At 31.6% G+C, this 21083-nt stretch overlaps 1 protein-coding gene across 1 annotated transcript in view; it reads right to left on the bottom strand.

Annotated features, from left to right (window-relative positions):
• LOC127713038 (uncharacterized) overlaps positions 1-20822 on the bottom strand; it is a 56807-nt gene extending 35985 nt beyond the window's left edge. Inside the window, exon 1 of the mRNA XM_052219637.1 lies at positions 20801-20822. The gene's annotated coding sequence lies outside the window, so the exon portion shown is untranslated. The remainder of the gene's footprint in view (positions 1-20800) is intronic.
• Positions 20823-21083: the final 261 nt, after the last annotated feature.

The following is a 21083-nucleotide window of genomic DNA, read 5'->3' as shown; positions in this document are numbered from 1 at the left end:
GCTCCAATAAAAAATTAAATATCTTTTTTTAATTTTAGAATACGATATGTGATATTTTGTCATTGCTAATTATACGGTATGGATGTTGCTACCTGATGAATACAGAACGGTGACATTTAATTTAATGTCATATTGCATTGTCCTAAACGAGTCAGTTATAATCGGTCATTAATTAATAGTAAGTATAGCATGTATAGGTCCGTTATTTATTCCGAAAATCTTCTTGGAGAAATTAATAGGGGAAATTAAGAACACAAGTGGTTAATTGATTATCTTTTATAAATCTATTTGGAAAAAGATTAATGAATAAAAACAATCAAAATGAATCGTTGCATTCCGAAAAAAAAGTAAAATCACAAAAATACTGAACTCCGAGGAAAATTCAATCGGAAAGTCCCTAATCACATGGCAAAATCAAATGACAAAACACATCAAACGAATGAACAACAACTGTCATATTCCTGACTTGGTACAGGCATTTTCAAATGCAGAAAATGGTGGATTGAACCTGGTTTTATAGCCCTATACCTCTCATTGTACGACAGTCTCATCAAATTCCGTTATATTCACAACGATGCGTGAACAAAACAGACATAATAAATAAAATAGTCAAAATATGGGTACAGCAGTCATCACTGTGTTACAATACCAAAACAAACAATCATTTACAAAAAAACACAAAAGCATCTATCAAATTAAAAAGAGTGCACACGCTGAAATGTCTCGCCTTCTTTTACTAACCATTGATTTTATGTTGATAGTCCTAAATACAAAGCCTTACTACAAGTAACACATAAACGTAACATGATCCAAGAAAATGAGGTCAAGGTCAGATAAACCAAACGAGAAATACATGTACACCTAACAATCATTCAATAAACCAAACATAGTTGACATATTGCTTATTGTTTCTAAGAAACAGTCTTAGACAAAAAACTTAACATTGACCAATGAACCATGAAAATGAGGTCAAGGTCAGATGAACCATGCCAGACAGACATGTACACCTTACAATCAATTTAGGCATTAAATATAGTTGACCTATTGCTTATAGTATCTAAGAAACAAACTTAACCATGAAAACTTGACATTGACCAATGAACCATGAAAATGAGGTCAAAGTCAGATGATACCTGCCAGACATGCATATACACCTTACAATCCTTCCATACATCAAATATAGTTGATCTATTCTTATAGTTGAAGAAAAACAGACCAAACCACAAAAACTTAACACTTAGAAATGAACCATGAAAATGAGGTCAAGGTCAGATGACACCTACCAGTTGGACATGAACACCTTGCAATCATTCCATATACCAAATATAGTAGACCTTCTGCTTATAGTATCTGATATATGGACTTGACCACGAAAACTTAACCTTGTTCACTGATCCATGAAATGAGGTCAAGGTCTAATAAAAATTGTCTGACGGGCATGAGGACCTTGCAAGGTACGCACATACCAAATATAGTTATCCTATTACTCATAATAAGAAAGAAATTATCATTACAAAAAATGTTGACTTTTTTTCAAGTAGTCACTGAACCATGAAAATGAGGTCAAGGACAATGGACATATGACAGACGGAAACTTTGTAACATAAGGCATCTCTATATACAAAGTATGAAGCATCCAGGTCTTCTAGCTTCTAAAATATAAAGCTTTTAAGAAGTTAGCTAACGCCCCCGCCGCCGCCGCCGCCGGATCACTATCCCTATGTCGAGCTCTCTGCGACAAAAGTCGCAGGCTTGACAAAAACCACATTCATTGCACACATCCGAACTGTGCATCACTGGTTTGTCGAAAGGATAAGTGTATCCTGTAATTCTCGCAATGAAAGAAATAATAACAAGAAAAAAATCTCTAAAGAGATGAAACATAGATCAAAGTAAAAACAGACCACAATTCTGCGTCGCTAAAATTCAAGTTCTTGGATATCATAAGAGATGTCCGCTACTCTGTATCAAAATAACAAGCTTTTTTAAAGACGGTTATACATAATTAATAGTATATACAAAACGATACTAAAAAAGCAGAAAAAACGGAGGGTCCGTATGCTTGTTTTCAAGATATAAGCCATTGAAAATTTGGCTACGCGTCGCCAGTAAAACTGCATTTGCGACCGTCAAATCGCCAATTGACGGTGGCAACTCTTCAACTACAGTACTGGATAGTTAAGATAGTTAAGAGTTAACCTTTTAATAAATATGTTTAATGTTATATATAGATAGAATAATCTCTATATAGAAAATGAACGTGGATGTGTATGTGTACATCCCCAAAAAAAAACGTTTGAAAAGAATACAAATTTAGTTATGTTTTAAATTGCTGATGACAAAATCGATATTTGTACCAATGTAAACTATATCCAAAGATCTAATTACAACATTGGTAAGATAACCTTTACTAATAAGTTTGGTTAAAGGTTCGATGAGTTTACATAGTGATTTCCGCGTTTTTAGTACTAATTTACTAATCGAATCTTTGTATCTATGAAAGAATTTAGTAGAAGCATTGAGTAATTTATGGTAACGAAATCCCTGACTTAATAGTTTACCAGTGATGCATTGATTACGTTCGTTCAAATATATGACATCACTACAAACACGGACATAACGAACGAGTTGTGATATATAAACACCATATGATGGAGCCAAAGGAACATCGCGCCAAAAAGAGGAAAATTAACAATTGGGAATGAAAAGTCGTCTCTTTTGTCGTAAATTTTAGTATGGAGTTTCCCTTTAGAAATTGAAATGTTTAAATCTAGAAAAGGACAACTAATACTGTTTAAGTTAGATGTATTCAAAGTAAGTTCTATTGGGTAAATTTCGGAAGTATACTTATAGAACTCTGGATTATTGAACGAAAAAAATATCATCAAGATAACGGTATGTATTGTTGAATGTATCAACCAAATGTAACAATGACGTGTCTTTACTGAGTTTGGTCATAACTGAGATTTATAGCAATACAGGAATAAATCTGCTATTAAAGGGGCGCAGCTAGTGCCTATAGAAATACCGATTACCTGTCGATACACATCATCGCCGAAACGTACATATACCCTACATCAACTGTCAAGATGAAGAACAGGAATAAAAGCCCTGTTCATTGATAATTTTCTATTTTTCTATGTATTGTGTGCGATTTTGTCCCATGTACATTTACTCCATATCCTTTCATTTTCTATATATGTTGTCCAGGAGAAAATGTAGAGCTTCAATCATATCTTCACATTTTCAGTAAGTGTTTCTAGCATACTTTCCTTTTTCGTTACAGAAAAAGGCTTCAAACCAATTACAGCAAATAAAATACCCCAAAAATAAATAATACTATTATTTTCATAATCTTTATTATGTGTGACGCTTTTACTACACGGAGTTCTCCAAAACAAAAAAACGCTTTGCGAGTACTGGGAGTTTATTTTTTTATTTTAGAAATGGGTTTATCATGGACCCTATTATTAATATATTAAATATATACTAAAAATATGTATTCAAATTATGGAAAGAAAGGTAGGGGTTATTGGACAAGATTTTTAATTGCACTGAATGTATAAAACAAGAGGAGCGATCATCCTTAAGGGGTAAAATAGTTTTGATAAAACTATTCAAATTAAAATTGTTTTTATCTGTAATTGAACAGATAATGTTACCCTTTTTAGTAATTTATAGTTACAATGATTTGAAAATATGCTAAGTATGCAGTCAAATAAAGCCAAGACTAATAATAAACACTGTCCTTTCCTGGATCGTTTTAGATATTTGGATGATATATTGGCTTTCAATAATGACGACTTAAGTATGTACACTAAACAGATTTATTCTACTGAACTTACTTTAAATAAAGCTAATGCTAACAATGAACACAACCCTTTCCTGGATCTTGATATCTATATCTAAGAGAAGCTTAACACCAAAATTTACGATAATAAAGATGCTTTTTCATTTCCTATTGTTAATTATTCATTTTTAAAATGGTTACGTTCCCTTGTCACCATCTTATGGTGATCATACATCTCAACTTGTTCTATTCGCTATTGTATGTATTAAGGTATTTGATTTTAACGAATAAAATATCTGTATTGCAAAAATCAAAATGCAGCCATCTTATACGTTCATTTATTTCACATCCAATCTTTTTTTTGTAATATTCTTAACAAAGCATAAAAATGTCGGCATTCACCTCAAAAGCTAATCGAACCTTTAAACAGACTTATTCAGAACGGATATAGTTACGATACTGTTGTGAGGTCATTAAAGATGGTATATTTTGGTATTAATATTGATTCACTCATAGGGGTTTTGCGTCTGAAATAAACACATTTATTCTAAAATCAGTTGTTGGCATGATACAGGTTATGTTCTTCTCATATATTGTATTATGGTCTGATACTAAAACCCTAACGGGAGGGATTGTGCTTGATTTTCATATGATGAAGACATGTCTCAATCAGTTTGATTGAGGTCATGAGCTGGCATGTCAGCAACTGCTAGTAGTCCGTTGTTGATTTATGTATCATTGTTTTTTTGCTTAGTTTCCATTATTACCTATTCTGACATTGGACTCGAACGTCTTTTAAACTGAGTTTTTACTGTGTGTATTACTGTGTGTTTGTTTATTCTATATTGGCTAGACGTATAGGGGAGGATTAAGATCTCAAAAAACATGTTTAACCCCGCCACATTTTTCCGCCTGTCCCAATTCAGGAGACTCTGGCCTTTGTTAGTCTTGTATGTTTATTAATTTTAATTCATTTATTTGTTTTGGAGTGACATTCATTTTCGCTGAACTAATGCACATTTTGTTTAGGGGCTAGCTGAAGCACGCCTCCGGCGCGGGATTTTCTCGCTATGTTCAAGACCCATTGGTGGCCTTCGGTTGTTTTCTGCTCTTTGGTCGGATTGTTGTCTCTTTTACGTATTCTTCATTTCCATTCTGAATTATATATGGGAGTCCAAAGTTGAGATAGGTACTAGTATCACAAATCATGTTTGGTACAATTCTTTATCCAATTTTACTGATTCAACAACATTTGATTGACATGAGGTTAACTACTTGTCAAAAACAACAAGTTCTGTTTCGGAACCCACCAGCAAAAGGTTAAGACCCACCATCCAACAGTTCATATTAAGACATGGATGAATTTTATAAATGTTAAATATTTATCATGTTTACAGAATGTAAAAGGATTATTCTAATGTTTTTTTTTCTTGCAAAATTTGATATTGAAAGAAGACTGAAGGGCATTTTTGTTGTTTGTCCGTTCTCGATGTTCTAAAAATGCGATTTTAAAACTGCATACTGAAGCAACAAAGAGAGTATATCTGTTAGTTGCTTGCATCTGTACCCATTGGAAACACATCATAATAATATGAACTTTTCTTTTCATCTGTTATTAACATGAAAAAATCGTGAATTTCGTGTACGATTACATAGTTTTACGACCGTCAGCAAAATAAGGACCAAATCGCTAGCACATAATATTTGTTCGAATGAGAAAAAAGAAAGAATATTCTTTCGAAGAAAAATTTTGCTCGCCGTGTTTTACATGTTTGTAAAATGGTACAAGCTTAAAATTTAAAAAAAAACTCTTAGGAATTTTAACTTATTAATGATAATAATTTTGCTGAATTTTGCTATTCTTGTTAGATTCTGTGTTGACTGTAGTTTTGCATTCCTGTTTGATTATGTGTTGACTGTAGTTTTACATTCCTGTTTGATTATGTGTTGACTGTAGTTTTACATTCCTGTTTGATTATGTGTTGACTGTAGTTTTACATTCCTGTTTGATTCTGTGTTGACTGTAGTTTTACATTCCTGTTTGATTCCTGTTTGATTATGTGTTGACTGTAGTTTTACATTCCTGTTTGATTATGTGTTGACTGTAGTTTTACATTCCTGTTTGATTCTGTGTTGATTAAAGTTTTACATTCCTGTTTGATTATGTGTTGACTGTAGTTTTACATTCTTGTTTGATTCTGTGTTGATTGTAGTTTTACATTCCTGTTTGATTATGTGTTGACTGTAGTTTTACATTCTTGTTTGATTCTGTGTTGATTATAGTTTTACATTCCTGTTTGATTCTGTGTTGATTATAGTTTTACATTCCTGTTTGATTATGTGTTGACTGTAGTTTTACATTCCTGTTTGATTATGTGTTGACTGTAGTTTTACATTCCTGTTTGATTATGTGTTGACTGTAGTTTTACATTCCTGTTTGATTATGTGTTGACTGTAGTTTTACATTCCTGTTTGATTATGTGTTGACTGTAGTTTTACATTCCTGTTTGATTCTGTGTTGATTGTAGTTTTACATTCCTGTTTGATTATTGTGTTGACTGTAGTTTAACATTCCTGTTTGATTATGTGTTGACTGTAGTTTTACATTCCTGTTTGATTATGTGTTGATTATAGTTTTACATTCCTGTTTGATTATGTGTTGACTGCAGTTTTACATTCCTGTTTGATTCTGTGTTGATTAAAGTTTTACATTCCTGTTTGATTATGTGTTGACTGTAGTTTTACATTCTTGTTTGATTCTGTGTTGATTGTAGTTTTACATTCCTGTTTGATTATGTGTTGACTGTAGTTTTACATTCTTGTTTGATTCTGTGTTGATTATAGTTTTACATTCCTGTTTGATTCTGTGTTGATTATAGTTTTACATTCCTGTTTGATTCTGTGTTGATTATAGTTTTACATACCTGTTTGATTATGTGTTGACTGTAGTTTTACATTCCTGTTTGATTCTGTGTTGATTATAGTTTTACATTTCTGTTTGATTCTGTGTTGATTGTAGTTTTACCTTCCTGTTTGATTCTGTGTTGATTGTAGTTTTACATTCCTGTTTGATTCTGTGTTGATTGTAGTTTTACATTCCTGTTTGATTCTGTGTTGATTATAGTTTTACATTCCTGTTTGATTATGTGTTGATTGTTTGGGTTTGAATGTTCCTAAATGTTGTAAATCGAGAATAGACCTCCGGACACATGCAATTAAAAATGTTTGATGTTCATTGATTAGCAGTGGCTCGAAGTTCCCGATGATATCTTCAGACAAAAGTCAGTGCTTTGGTACCGACATGATTTATGCAATATATTTCTTTGAAGTTTCCCGCTAATGAATTAAGAAATTATTTAGAGACTAAGGTTTCAACTACGTCAGGGAAACATTGGTATGTTCTGAATTTATATATTATTTTGATGTTCAATTTTGGTCATACAGCTCTTAAAGTTGCTATGTAATTATACTACCCTGTCTTTCAAAATGTTTGGGTTAGAGTGTTCCTTATTAAAGTTAATCCAGAAAAGCGCTTGGGACGCCGACAATGTATACATTGTTATTTTCATTTTCAACTATTTGAACTTTGAAAGCTTGATTTATCTTTTTGAATGCGATTTACTATATTCCGTGAAATAATCACGGTTTAAAAGCTATATAAAAGGTTTTTCGCTGAGAGTTCAACATTTAAAATTAATTAAACAGCACATTGTAAAAAGTGTGCAAAGGCAACACATATCATTTTGATAGATTGATATTTCTAGATACCAGTTTTCTGATGTTTATGTTTGATAACAAATTAGATTAGAATTTAACCAAAATACACAGCTCTTTACATTTACAATAAAATGAACCATGCAAAAAAGGATTAATATAAACTATTTTAAAGAACTGTTAAAAACCTTTGAGGTCGATTTAGTATAACAATGGAACTACGTTTTTACTTCTTGTAAAACAAATTTAAATCTATCAATTTAATATTTCGTAATACGTTCAAGACATTGGTACCAAAAATGATTCCGGTACCATACATGATATATAACATGTATAAATAACCTTTCTAAAATTGTTCGTTGATAAAACTTTGAGATTAAAAGAAACTAAGGTTTCAACTCCCTCAAGCAAAGCTGACCCTGGATGGATTAAGCTAACTTTGTTTCGGTCCTTTGTGGTCATATAGCTCTTTAACTGTTTCGGTTCTCATACATTCTTGGTTTTCAAATATTAGGCTTTGAGAGTTCCTGATGAAGGTAAATCAAGAAAAGCGCTTCGGACGCATGAAATTGATAACGTGTTGTTTTCATTTATTATCCTTAGATGGAGTTGGCTATTATTTTCCAGTTCTCTTTTGGTATTTAAACTCCTTTACTCTCCATATGTAGCATTGAACGTATCATTCGAGAAAAGCGCTCCAGACGCATACAATTTATGAAGTGTTGTTTTTTCATTTCTACTTAAGGAAGCCAAAAAAGACCAAGTTATTATATTGGTTTTATGTGATATGTTTTATATTAAAAATGAGAAGAATGAAATAACTATCGTAAATTCAATCATAAGAATCCTTTTTTAAAACGACAAATTTTATTTTTTTTTAGTGTTTTTTCAATCTATTTGAATGTTAATTGATTACTTAATATACATTTTGTGAATATTTTCACTAAAAAGAGACGTAAAAATTTTCCGTATCACATCGGTTTGAATTTGAAGTTTACGGTAGAAATCATACAAATAATCTTACATTCCAAATGTTAAATTCTGTAAAAGTTGATATGATTTACCTGATTTCTAATTTAAGAACCTTGTAAAGGCAAACATACGGTTTTCTCTAAATTTAAACTTAAAGGCATGTGATTGGAATGTTTCCAATGAATATTGAATATGAAATTTAACGTAGTAATCTCTTGTCGTATTCAGTTATTTATAGAACAACAAACACTCCATTGATAAGTGCATTACTGGATATTATTAATAGATTATTTACTAACCTTTAACGAGTCAGGTCAATGTCAAATGTATCTACGCAGTACATTAGTTGATAGTGCAAAAAATTTGAAAATTGTAACGTATTCTTTTACGACATCAAACTAGACAAAATCAGTTGAGACAGAATAACACGACGAAATTATATAATCATGTAAAGCTTGCACTCAAAAAATGTTTACACAATAAAAAGAAAAGTGATTTGTTCTCAAATACGTACCCTTGTTATAAGTAGGGTGCACAGTCAACAAATTTTATTAATTTGGTAACGGACCAATCCACGGCTGCATTGAATATAATTGTTATGACGAGAACAAGACCCATTACAACATAATTCAACATGAAAATCTTCGAAAGGTGATATTTCATGATCCTAAGTTTAGAGAACCCCAACACATCAATTAAAACCATAACTTCAAAATAATTATGGATTCCATCAAGGACTACGCAGGAGCATGGGCTAAACGAGAAGAAGTTGAACTGGACACTTTGTCAGAATGGGTCAAAACAATCAGGTCTCTGATAAAACGTCGCATTCATAAGTTGAAAAACTGTGTGAGTGATCGACCAAAACCTGTTTTCAGAGACAAAGAGGCTGTGAAATGTCTATCATCTCTTCACGATTAGTATGTTGTTGTTCCTGCGGACAAAGATTCAAATAATATTGTCTGTGTATGTAATTCGTACTACTACGAGAGTCTTGTAAAAGAATTAGGAATAAATCAGCACTCAGGTAATCCCACATACAAAAACATATCATTTGCCAAGGATGAGATTTTGGCAAATCATAAGTCCTTCATGGCTTCAATAAACATTACATTGAACAACAAATCGGAGGACTTACCTAGTTTGAATTGGATACCTACACTTCACAAAATTCCGTACTGACAACGGTACATTGCCGGCTCATCTGCATGTTCGACTAAAGAATTGTACATTAGATTGACAAAAATTCCGTCCGCAGTGAAAGAGGGTCATCAGAAATTCTGTGAAACTGTTTACTCACGTAGTGGTATTAACCATATGTGGATTCTAAAAAAACTCGAAAGAACTTCTGGTTAATTTTAAATCTCGATCTTTTTCTGAAATTAGTTCTATCAAATCTTTTGATTTTTCAACCCTGTTTACCACCATTCCCCATGTGCAATTGAAAAATCGTCTAAAAGAAATAATCCACAATGCCTTTCAACATAAAAATGGTAGCATACGCTATACATTTATTACTTTGGGATACCATACGGCATATTTTGTTAATAGTGAAAAAAAGGTAAAACATGCATGTTACACAGAGGAACAAGTGATCAGTATGCTGGAGTTTCTTATTGACAACATATTTGTTGAATTTGGAAGTAGACTTTTTCAACAAATTGTCGGCATTCCTATGGGAACGAACTGTGTGCCTCTCCTTACCGACCTCTTTTTATTTTCATATGAATCGGAGTTCCTTCAGACACTTGTCAAAAACAAGAAGATCAAAGAAGCCAGGTCATTTAATTTCACATTCAGATATATCGATGATGTTCTTTCCATTAACAATCCAAACTTTTCTGATTGGGTTCCGTTAATATATCGCCCAGAACTAGAAATTAAAGAAACAACAGACACGGCTTCCTACGCCTCGTTTTTAGACTTATACCTCCAATTTGACATACACGGTCAGATCAGTACCAGACTCTATGACAAACGAGACGATTTTAATTTTGAAATTATCAATTTCTCCTACCTTAGTAGCAATATACCAACTTCACCTGCATATGGGATAGTCATTTCCCAACTTATTCGGTATTCAAGAGCATGCAGCAACTACTCAGACTTTGTAAAACTTCACCAGTGTCTGAGTAGAACATTGATGAAAGAACGTCTCGTCCTTTTTCTAAAAAAGTTCATCGGAAGGTACCAAGACCTTGTTGATAAATATTCCGTATCAACTTCACAAATAATACACGATGGTCTTGAAGTATAGATTCTGGGTACTGACGTGTTTATCATCTTAATAACGTGTTATAGTATTCTTTTATTTGTCTTTATGAATATTACTTTTACTGTTTAGTCTGGTCTTTTGGTGGTATCCATTTGACGTGGCTTTGTACTTATACATCCCGTCATTGTGTTTTTGTATTATGATAATTTTTGTATTCTTGTCTTTCATTTTTGCTAATATGCTTTTTATGTATGCTTTTTTGTGTTTCTTGGTTACTTATGACGTGGCTCTGTACTTGATAATTTCTGTATTCTTGTCTTTCGTTTTGGCTGATGTGCTTTGTCTGTGTGCCTTTTTGTGTTTCTTTCTTGCATGTGACGTGGCTTTGTACTTATACATCCCTTCATTGTGTTAATGTGTCATGGTAAATGTTTGTTTTTTTATCTGTTTTTTTTATAGTTATTAAGATAATAACACAACGTTGACTGCTGTACCCCTATTTTGACATTTTTACCTATTATGTCTGTTTGTTTTGTTCACACATCGTCAATATATACGACTGTCAAACAAGTGAGAGGTTTAGCTAGCTATAAAACCAGGTTAAATTCACCATTTTCTACATAAGAAAATGCCTGTACCAAGACAGGAATATGACAGTTGTTGTCCATTGGTTTGATGTGTTTGAGCTTTTGATTTTGCAATTTGATTAGGGACTTTCCGTTTTGAATTTTCCTCGGAGTTCAGTATTTTTGTTGTGATTTTACTTTTTGCTATCGTCGTTGTCTGCAGTAATAACGTTTTTCATAAATTTTGGTCGAAGCCTAAAATATTGCCGCATATTATTCAAGATTAAAATTTGTTCTTATTGGATACACATTTACAATTTTCAATAAAAAGTGGCCTTTTCCCATTATAATTTGGAAGTTTTGAATTTTTATATTAGCTTTATTACAAGTGAACTCTAGAGATGTTTTGATTTTAGATGTTAACCTTTATAAGTTGTCATAAAAATGTTGGTCAATTTCTGAGTAAATGGCTAATGTTCTTTAAATGAGTATGGAGGAACATGTACCAATCCTTTAATTTGTAATGATAACGCAGGATGGAGTGAATTAGCAGTTCTGATCATATCTTTGCTTTAGAGAAATAAGCACTACTGCAAACGGTTAAAAAAAGGGAGGGGAAAAAAAGGGGGGGGGGGGGTAAAAGTTATGATAAAAAAATGTCAATTAGGAACAGGTTAATCACTCCATCCTCCACATGTATACGATTTTTTGAGTTGCACTAGTAACCAAATTTTGAACTGGAACGGTCATTTTGTTCTGCACAGCTCTTTTAAACGACTGAACGATATTTAGTCATTTTAAGTCTATCCGTCAATTTTTAGACATATACACTGTGGTAAATTCAGTACTGTTGTAGCTAATTAACACAGGAAACAAAGTTAAGTTATAATAACAGAAACTGCATAGACAAACACCGTCAATGAAAAGCACTGTTCGATTTGAACTGGTATAATTCTAAAAAAATAAGTCTTTCAATCATTTTTAGACTTAGCCACTGTGGTGAATTTAGTACTGTTGTGGTCATTCTTTCTTTTGATGAAAATTTGGTAAAATTCATATAAAATGTTTAACTTGCTAAAATGCTGAATTATTTGCAATAAAATAATCATAGTACGTCACATCCAGTTGCATACTAAAAAAGGTAGAAAAAATATTACCTAGAATTTGACTGTTGTAGGAAATCAATCCAACATGATAGTGCAGTAAACACACTTTCTGAGTCATAAACATATATATTGGGTGTTATAATATGTATAAATCAACATTATTTTTTTATTTAGTGTTTCTTGAGAATATTTTGGAATCTTGAGGTTACATGGTTACTAAAGCTTGTGCAAAGGTAAAAAAGGGGTAAACATTTTATTGGTTAACTTCCAGTGATGGTTATTTATTTTAATTACACCTTATATAAGAATGCCGGATTTTGATTGGTAGGTAGCCAGTGTATTTTTCGCATATTCTTACCTTTTTTCCTCTTTTCAAACGAATTTGCCTGTTTTTCACAACTGCCGGTGAATATGCTTTAAATTCCCGTCTATGCCATAGTATTTGCCATTTTGGATATTCCTTTTTTACCATCGCGATCCTCTCCCCGCCAAAATAATTCGGATATGACGTTACACAAAGACAGCGCTAATGCGTATAAATACATATATAATTCCCGCGGTACTTTGATATTCTCTATAGCTACTTATCCCCAAAATTATGCATAAACATGTTTATGGATTTCAGCTTACTAGTAAAAAAAAAAAGATTTCCCTTCACCTGTACAGAGAATTTCAATCAAAATTTGTTCGGTGTAATTAAACAGATACATCATGTTATGAAGGGGTATTTGCGAAAAATATCAGTCTAGGGACCAAATTTCCCTTGACTGGTATTATTGGCAAATACCCCTCCATAACATGATATATCTGTTCAACATGTAATGGAATGTTATGTAAAATTTTGTTTATAGTACTGGACAGGCTATAACTTTACTCATGCCAAGTATTTCTTTATTTGAAACAAAGAAAAATTTTACACAAATTTTTGAAGAGTGCAAATTTAACAAAGACTAATAGGGGAAAATCAATGGTGGTATTACACCTATATCATATATTTGTTATCTGAACCATATTCTAAATACTATTTCAACCATGAACAAAGACAGCAATGAACTAGTTTTTCATGTTAAAGATTTCATGTAAAATACGGTTTACAACTGGTATATGTGGTACCCTGTTAAATCGTGAAATTTTGAAAATTGTGACCACGATCACTTTTTCAATTGTTCTATCATTTTTCGTATCTTTTCCTTTCGAAAACAGTAAAATCATAGTAAGTTGTCCGAATGACACAGTTCAATCTAAAGAATATGTCAATTACTAAAAAGGGGAAGACTATATAAGTAAGCAATCAAAGCCACCAATAAAATAACACCAGACAAATTAAACACCAGAAAATTTAACTATCAAATATCATTGTCTATATAACAATCCATTATGAACTAAAAAATTGAGCAAAAAGAACCCCAGAAAATTCGGTTGTGATTTTGAATTTGATCAAATCAACTTTTTTCAAAGGTCCCTTGGAACCCTTTGTCGTGCCTGTGATTGATGTAATCACTATAAAAAAGTAATATTGACGATGTCAGTAAAATGTTAAAAAAAAAAATTTTCTATATGCTTTTTTTTATCAGGAAAAACCTTCTGTCCAAGTTTTGTAACCTTGCATGAAGTTATTGATGCCTACAAAATTTTCCCTAAGACTATGTCAAAATGAAAATAAGATGGTGTAGGTTTGCCTATGCGACAACTCTCCACCAGAGACCAAAATGAAATAATAGTTAACATTTGTAGGTCAACATACGGCCTTCAGCAGTGAGCAAAACCTATACCTGCTACGAATTGGAGATATTGAGAAAGTGTGACACGAAACAAAACAAAATGATAAAAATCCCTCAATCATTTGTGTTGTAGCTTTTCCTCTGAAAACACAGTGAATATTACGTCAAAACTCAGATCTCACTGAAAAGTCAAATTTGTTCCTAAATGCAGTTTGTTCGAGGGTGAAATTGTAATGAATCATTTATTATTCCAGTTTTATGGTCACGCCAGCTGTTACTATTCATTGTAGAACTCAGAAGACTTGCAAAACCTCGCTATACGACAAACGTCCAAAGTGGATCTTTTAAGGCCTACTAATACATTTTAATTTCATATGACCATGAAAGCGTTCGCTTAGTCCGCCACAGGTCTGAAAATATACACACGAACACTCAAACACATTTAAAGGGCAGTCCAAAACAATTGTAACGAAAATTCCGAATACTGAGGCAAATTCAAAAAGAAGAATAGACAAAATCAAACGCTATCAATCAACCGAGATAATATTCATGTTTTTTTTGCAAAATCAACATTTATATAAGATGTATGTTAAGCTTTGTAAACGTGCTAACTACTATGCATTTGGTGATAAATTTCACTAAAACAGATACAATAAGTGTTCATTTCGCAACGTTTTGAATCATCATTTTAAGACTGATGTTAACCGTTGATACATGTATCACAATAATACAAAAACTTGTTACAATTTTGTAGTAGACTCTTTTCAAATGATTGATACGATAAAACAAATACAATTGCCTGTTTTCTTATTTTGGAACATTGCAATGAATAAAGTAGGTTTAAAGACAATTTATTGGAAAATTTTCAAATCTTTTAATAATATAATATTATTACACATATCAGTTATGAATTTGATCTTCTATTTTATCCAGTCATTTTATAGGACAATAAATATTGCATTGATTGTTCTGAAAAATTATATCATTTATGCATTATTTACGAATTTATCATTCATTATAGTATCAAATGGATATACATGATATACCCGGACACAATTAAAAATCACAAATCAAATAACAAACTAAAGTTTAGGTTGACATAAAAGACAATTGACCAAATGACAATCACTGTCTGAAAGTCAGAAAACTATGAATTCAGCAATACGATCACTACCATTTTTATATGGTCATATTTAGTTGATATCTAAATAAAAATTAAAATAGTAAAAGGTAACATACAACATAATGTATCGCGTGCGATAGCTGCTGTCAACGTAAATAATAATGTATTTTTTTTTCAAATGATGCTATTTCTGATCATGAAGAAGTTTCTGTCCAAATTTTAAATTCTGTTAAGCTTTTACAGAGTTACTGATGAAATAAAATCCCATGCTATAATTTTATGTTAACTTCCGAAAAAAAAACGAGAACATTTATCAGAAACATACGAAAAAAAAAAAGAAAAAAAAAGGAATATTTCTTAATTTTTTCTTCAGTTGTTATCTTTTGATCATCACAATCTTATATGTCAAACCTTTAATCCAAGACTGTTCAACCTGAATTATCAGCAAAATACGGTAAAATGAAGAACACTCATATTTCCAAAATTTGAAATGTTTGACTATATAGGATATTGTCATACATTATCAATCATGCAAGCTTCAATGAATTCTTTAAAGGTTTGACAAAGTAATTGGCATCTTGAAAACCTTAACTTTAGACTGTATCATTTTTTTAAAGGAACATAAGCTGTCAAATTCATGTCCATTGACTCGATTCGATGCTCATATATAATTTATAATATATTTAAACGAATATCCTAATTATCAAAAGGCTAAAATTAACAGTTAACAATGCTTAAACTCGATAATATGTATCAGCATTTCGTGTGTATTTCGATTAAGACGTCACCTTATTAACCTTCGAGATAACCACCGAAGACTGCCGACGGTCAAACAACTCGATATAAACATAAATAGAAATGTAAATAGAAAACAAACACGTGTAATTGTTTTTTCTAGGTCTATTTGATTCCACATTATAGGTTAACAAATATGTTAGTCATCGTTTTTTACGTGTATAAGAATGATATTTGATGAATGGAATCAGTCAACCAAAGGGTTCACACTTGTTTCACTTTCAATGTTGAAATTCGTTTCCTTTTAATAGCTGAACACGCTGAGAACATGCATAACCCATATATTGCTTAGGGGTTTAATGGGTTATACATGAATACGTGTTCAATGAGGTTAAATTATTGACTAATACATCAATAATACATCAGCTATGTTTTGAGTTTATTTTGACAAATTTGCTTGTAACGAAATACAACAACAAGATTCCGCTTTTATTGATAATTGAAACAAAATGAATCGTTTTAAAAATTGTTGTTTCAATCGTACCTTATGTCTGCCTCATATCTTGACTTACATCTAGAAATCGACAATGAGGGTCAGTTGAAAACAAAACTTTACGACAAAAGAGATGATTTCAGCTTTCCAATTGTAAACTATCCATTTCTATGTAGCAACATTCCAGCAGGTCCTGGCAATGAATATTTATAAACATAGAGTACTGCAGCGTTTCCATGGTTAAGTAAATTTACAAATAAGCTAACATTTACTGCTTGTTCACATTGGTCAAAGTAACGTGGTACTGAGTGTTATGAGTCGAACTTTAAATTCGCGGTTTGTGGGTGCCTTGTTCGTCTAAAGTTACATATGAAACACCCATAAAATTTAAGTCTCATTACTTTTCATAATACTGTATTCATACTTGCATTTGTGAGTTCTGAAATGACACCTTTTTAAAAATTATTTTTAATTTAGAAATGTGTCTCCCCCATACACTGTTTTTTCATTGTCTGGGTATTGTTTGAATTTGGTCATTTTTGATTTTATCAGCTCTTCACGTTTGAATAGAATTTGAAAAAAAAACTGCAATACAAGGCTAAGTCATGTGGCCTATTGAGAAAGCAGTTTACAAAAATCATAGGACATGGATGAAGGAAAAACAAGTAAAACTACATTCCACGGCCTTATGTTGGCTTTTTGTGTACTCAAGGCAAGCAAAAAAAGTCAATTTTGGAGGACGGTGATTGGATTTTAGGGTAGATTTATTTATGAACACCTGCAACGAGTATATTTACAAAATAGATTTTGAAACATATTTTGAAATATTTCTTGACAAAAGAAATGATTCCAAAGGTTCATAAATAAAGGCAATAGTAGTATACCGCTGTTTGAAAGTCATAAATCGATTGATTACAAATTAAAACCGAGGGAACACATCAACTATAAGAGGAAAACAATGAAACAACAGAAACACTGAAGTGCAACAAAAAACAAACGACAATGCAACACACACAGAAACGAACTATAAGATAACAACTGCCATTTTCCTGACTTGGTACAGGACATTTAAAAAAAAAAATGGTGGGTTGAACCTGGTTTTGTGCTAGCCTAACCTCGCACTTTTTAGCAATGTTAAATATTACACTTGAAGAAAAATGAGTGACCATGGGTACTTTATACAAGCTCCGTGCAAAGATGATCATGACTTGACTGACTTCAATTTCTTTAACCGAATTATAAAATAATTATAGCACTCAATAAAATTGAGAATGGAAATGTGCGATATGTCAAAGAGACAACAACCCGACCAAAGAGCAGATAACAGTCGAAGGCCCCCATAACGGATTTATCGAGATTTTTATTATATGAAATGATCAATTTAGAATATTTTAGAATGTCGCCTATGGTGGAACTAATACTTATTATTGGAAATAAAAATCAATCATATTTCAGTTATATTGCACTATTTTTAAATTTCAGACTAGTACATTTTTTTAAAAACTAAGAATACAAATTATTCACCGAGACCAACATTGTTTATCAGAAAAGTACTCATGATAAGTCTAAATCAAAGGTACTGATATAAACATGATTCTAGGAGTCCAATAGGGGGTAAATTACAAAAATGCACCAAAGTCTAGTATTTGTTGTAATCTTTCACAATGATTGATTCAAATTGAAACACCAGAATTCATGTCGTGACAATGTTTTTGGAATATTTGCCTTTTGGCTGCGTAATGCCCTAAATATATCACTCGGGTATTTCACAGAATATAAGCTACCAAAATTTGAAACTGTTTGGATTAGTTTGCACCATTGATGAAGTAAGTCAGTCGTCTGACAAAATATAAACATTTCAGTGTTAAAGCTGTATATCAAAGGATTAACGTTCTAGTAGAGCCAAAATTCAGATAGAACTTAAATTCCCAGTGAAAAAAAAATCACATTCATAGCAATTCACTCAGCAAATATTCTTATTGTGCTTCTTTTTATCTTTTATTTAATGTATCTATGTTTTCATATTCCACTTTTTGATAGGACTATTTCTTTGAAATTAATAATCTCAAGGGATATAATTCAGCTCTTTCTAGATGAAGACAGGCAACAAAGGCAACTTTTCAGCTTTGGTTTTTCCATATTGAATGGTTAACGGTTTGAACATCTTTGTATTGATCATCTTAAGACAGAATAATTGATTTTATAATAATCTCTGAAGATTAAGACCAAAATATCACGTATACTAAAGCATTGACTGCAATTAGTAAGAAAAATCTAGATATTGTGTTTATGTTGTCAATTTTCGATAACATGAATACAATTTAAATTAAACATGGAAATTTATCTGTTAAAATGGTACAGTTTGCAACTTTTTTTATCAATAAAATAAGAAGTGATTGGATACAGGTATTTTATCATACCTAATTTGATAGAATAGTAAGAGGTTTACAAGCATGTAGGGGTAGAGACATAAAATGATCCTTGTTTCTATAAATAAAAGATAAAAAAATTAAAGACAAGTATTCCTTATAGCAATTTGTTTCACAATAATTCAGCTTTGCATTGAAGGTATGCATCATACCATAAATTTTTTTGTCAAGAAATAGCGGAAAATATTATTTTACATTTTCACGTTTTTAGGTTGGCCTTTTGCATGTTTTGTGTACTCAGATGAAGTTTTAAGTCAACTTTGGAGCGCTGTGAATGGATGAAAGGATTTTACGACCTTTTTTAAAGTTCGTTTATGAATAACTGCATTTACATAACATATCATAACATTTACAAAAAAAATTGTGAAAGACATAGACATATTTTCTTGAGAAGAATTCGATAATGCTTTCAAATTTTCATCAATTTGATTTAAATGACGGTAGCTATGATTACTATTAACAAACCCCGTTCGAAGATGGTAATGCAGCTTTTTACTTCAATTTATAAAACAAAATAACAAAAGCAATATCACACATAACTGTTTGATTATAAAAAGTGGTAAATTTTAAAATGTTAGTATTGTCGCCTTTGGATAACTGCTATAGTCTCACCTAAAAACGACAATAGCTCACCGATTAGTCCTGTAAATGTTAAAGAATGAGCAAAACACATTCCGTGAATTAAAGCTATAAAAGGCAACGAAATTTTAAAATCAATGAAAATATGAATTTTTAACTTGACAAATCACATACATGTATTTTGTTTAAAACAAAGTAAAAAATGTTACCACTTGTAACTGCAATTATAAAGGATAAGTAAGGAACAAACAAAAGAAGACTTTAAGTAGATCACTAAACTTGTTACTATGTGGATTGAAAAAGTGAATCAGTACCGATTGAATCAAACTCTTTGAAATTAAAAGTAATGATTATTATAATAATAAGTAGTACACAAGATAATTAATAGCATTAAAAGTTAAAAACAGAAGAGGTGTTTAATATTTTGCAGAATTAAATACAGAACCCATAATTTGTGAAAAAAACAAAGACTACCGAATCAAGTTCTTTTTTATGTAATTTGAAATGATATAACTTCAACAGAGAGACGACAGATACAAGAGGAACATTCAAACTTATAAGTCGAAAATAAACTAACAACTCCGTGATAAAAAAACAATAGACAAACAATTGTACTCATACACAACATAACTAACTAAAAACTGAGCAACACGAACCTCACCAAAAATAGGGGGCGATCTATTGCGAACCGGAATATGGTAAGCAGATCCTGCTCCAAATGTGGCACCCGTCGTGTTGCTCATATTAGTACACATCCGGTGATTAGTCTAATTCGTAAGGTCACATTTTGGACAAAGGGATCGGATTGTAGTCATCTGTAAAACGGATATTCCATAACGGTAAACGAACTCGTGATGGCGTAGGTAAAACACGAAAGGATCATCTTGTTAGCACATACAAGCCCTGGGATATCGTATCAATTGGGAGATATATACTCCATCTGCGCTGCTGGAAAAAAGGCTGCATAAAATGGAAACTTCATAATTTAAAAGATAAATCATCTCTTAAAATATTCTTACTTGGGCATACATTTTTGATATAAAAAATGAAATACGCCACAGAGACCTAGATATCTGTATTAACAGTTTGAAGATGCTTAATTGATTCTACAAAATTGTTGAATCTAAGTAGATGCAGGAATCACAAACAACAAACAACACCACAAGAGGACTTGTTAAAAATACCTCAAATATCTCTTTCCTATTTTGATTCTGACTGACGGATGAGATTAAACTTAATCTGAACTACTTGAAAGCAGTTACCACAAATCTATACAGCGCGAGGAAAAGTGAAAATTTTCATTTTCCTTCAAAACGAAAAATAAAAAAACAATTAGTAAGTGTTGAAATCAATTTACCTGCTTAGGAGTCCCCGTCAGTGTACATTTAAACAAGTGTTGCTGGTCATGAAATATTTATACAAAAAATACACAAAGAAGAGTTGTATGTTTGCCAAGGATTTTAAATACCAAGATTAGAACAGTTTCTGAAAACTGATATTTATCATTAATAGTCATTTAAATTTAAACGATTATATTGTAATGATTGATTCCATGTGTACCTCTATAAATCATGATTTGTTTTAATAACTTACTGGAAAGTCCGAACAGTAATATTAAAAAGAAAAAGAAAAATACAAGA

This window comes from Mytilus californianus, unplaced genomic scaffold (assembly GCF_021869535.1).
Source record: "Mytilus californianus isolate M0D057914Y unplaced genomic scaffold, xbMytCali1.0.p SCAF_8, whole genome shotgun sequence".
NCBI lineage: Eukaryota > Metazoa > Mollusca > Bivalvia > Mytilida > Mytilidae > Mytilus > Mytilus californianus.
This window is presented reverse-complemented; position numbering and strand designations above follow the sequence as displayed.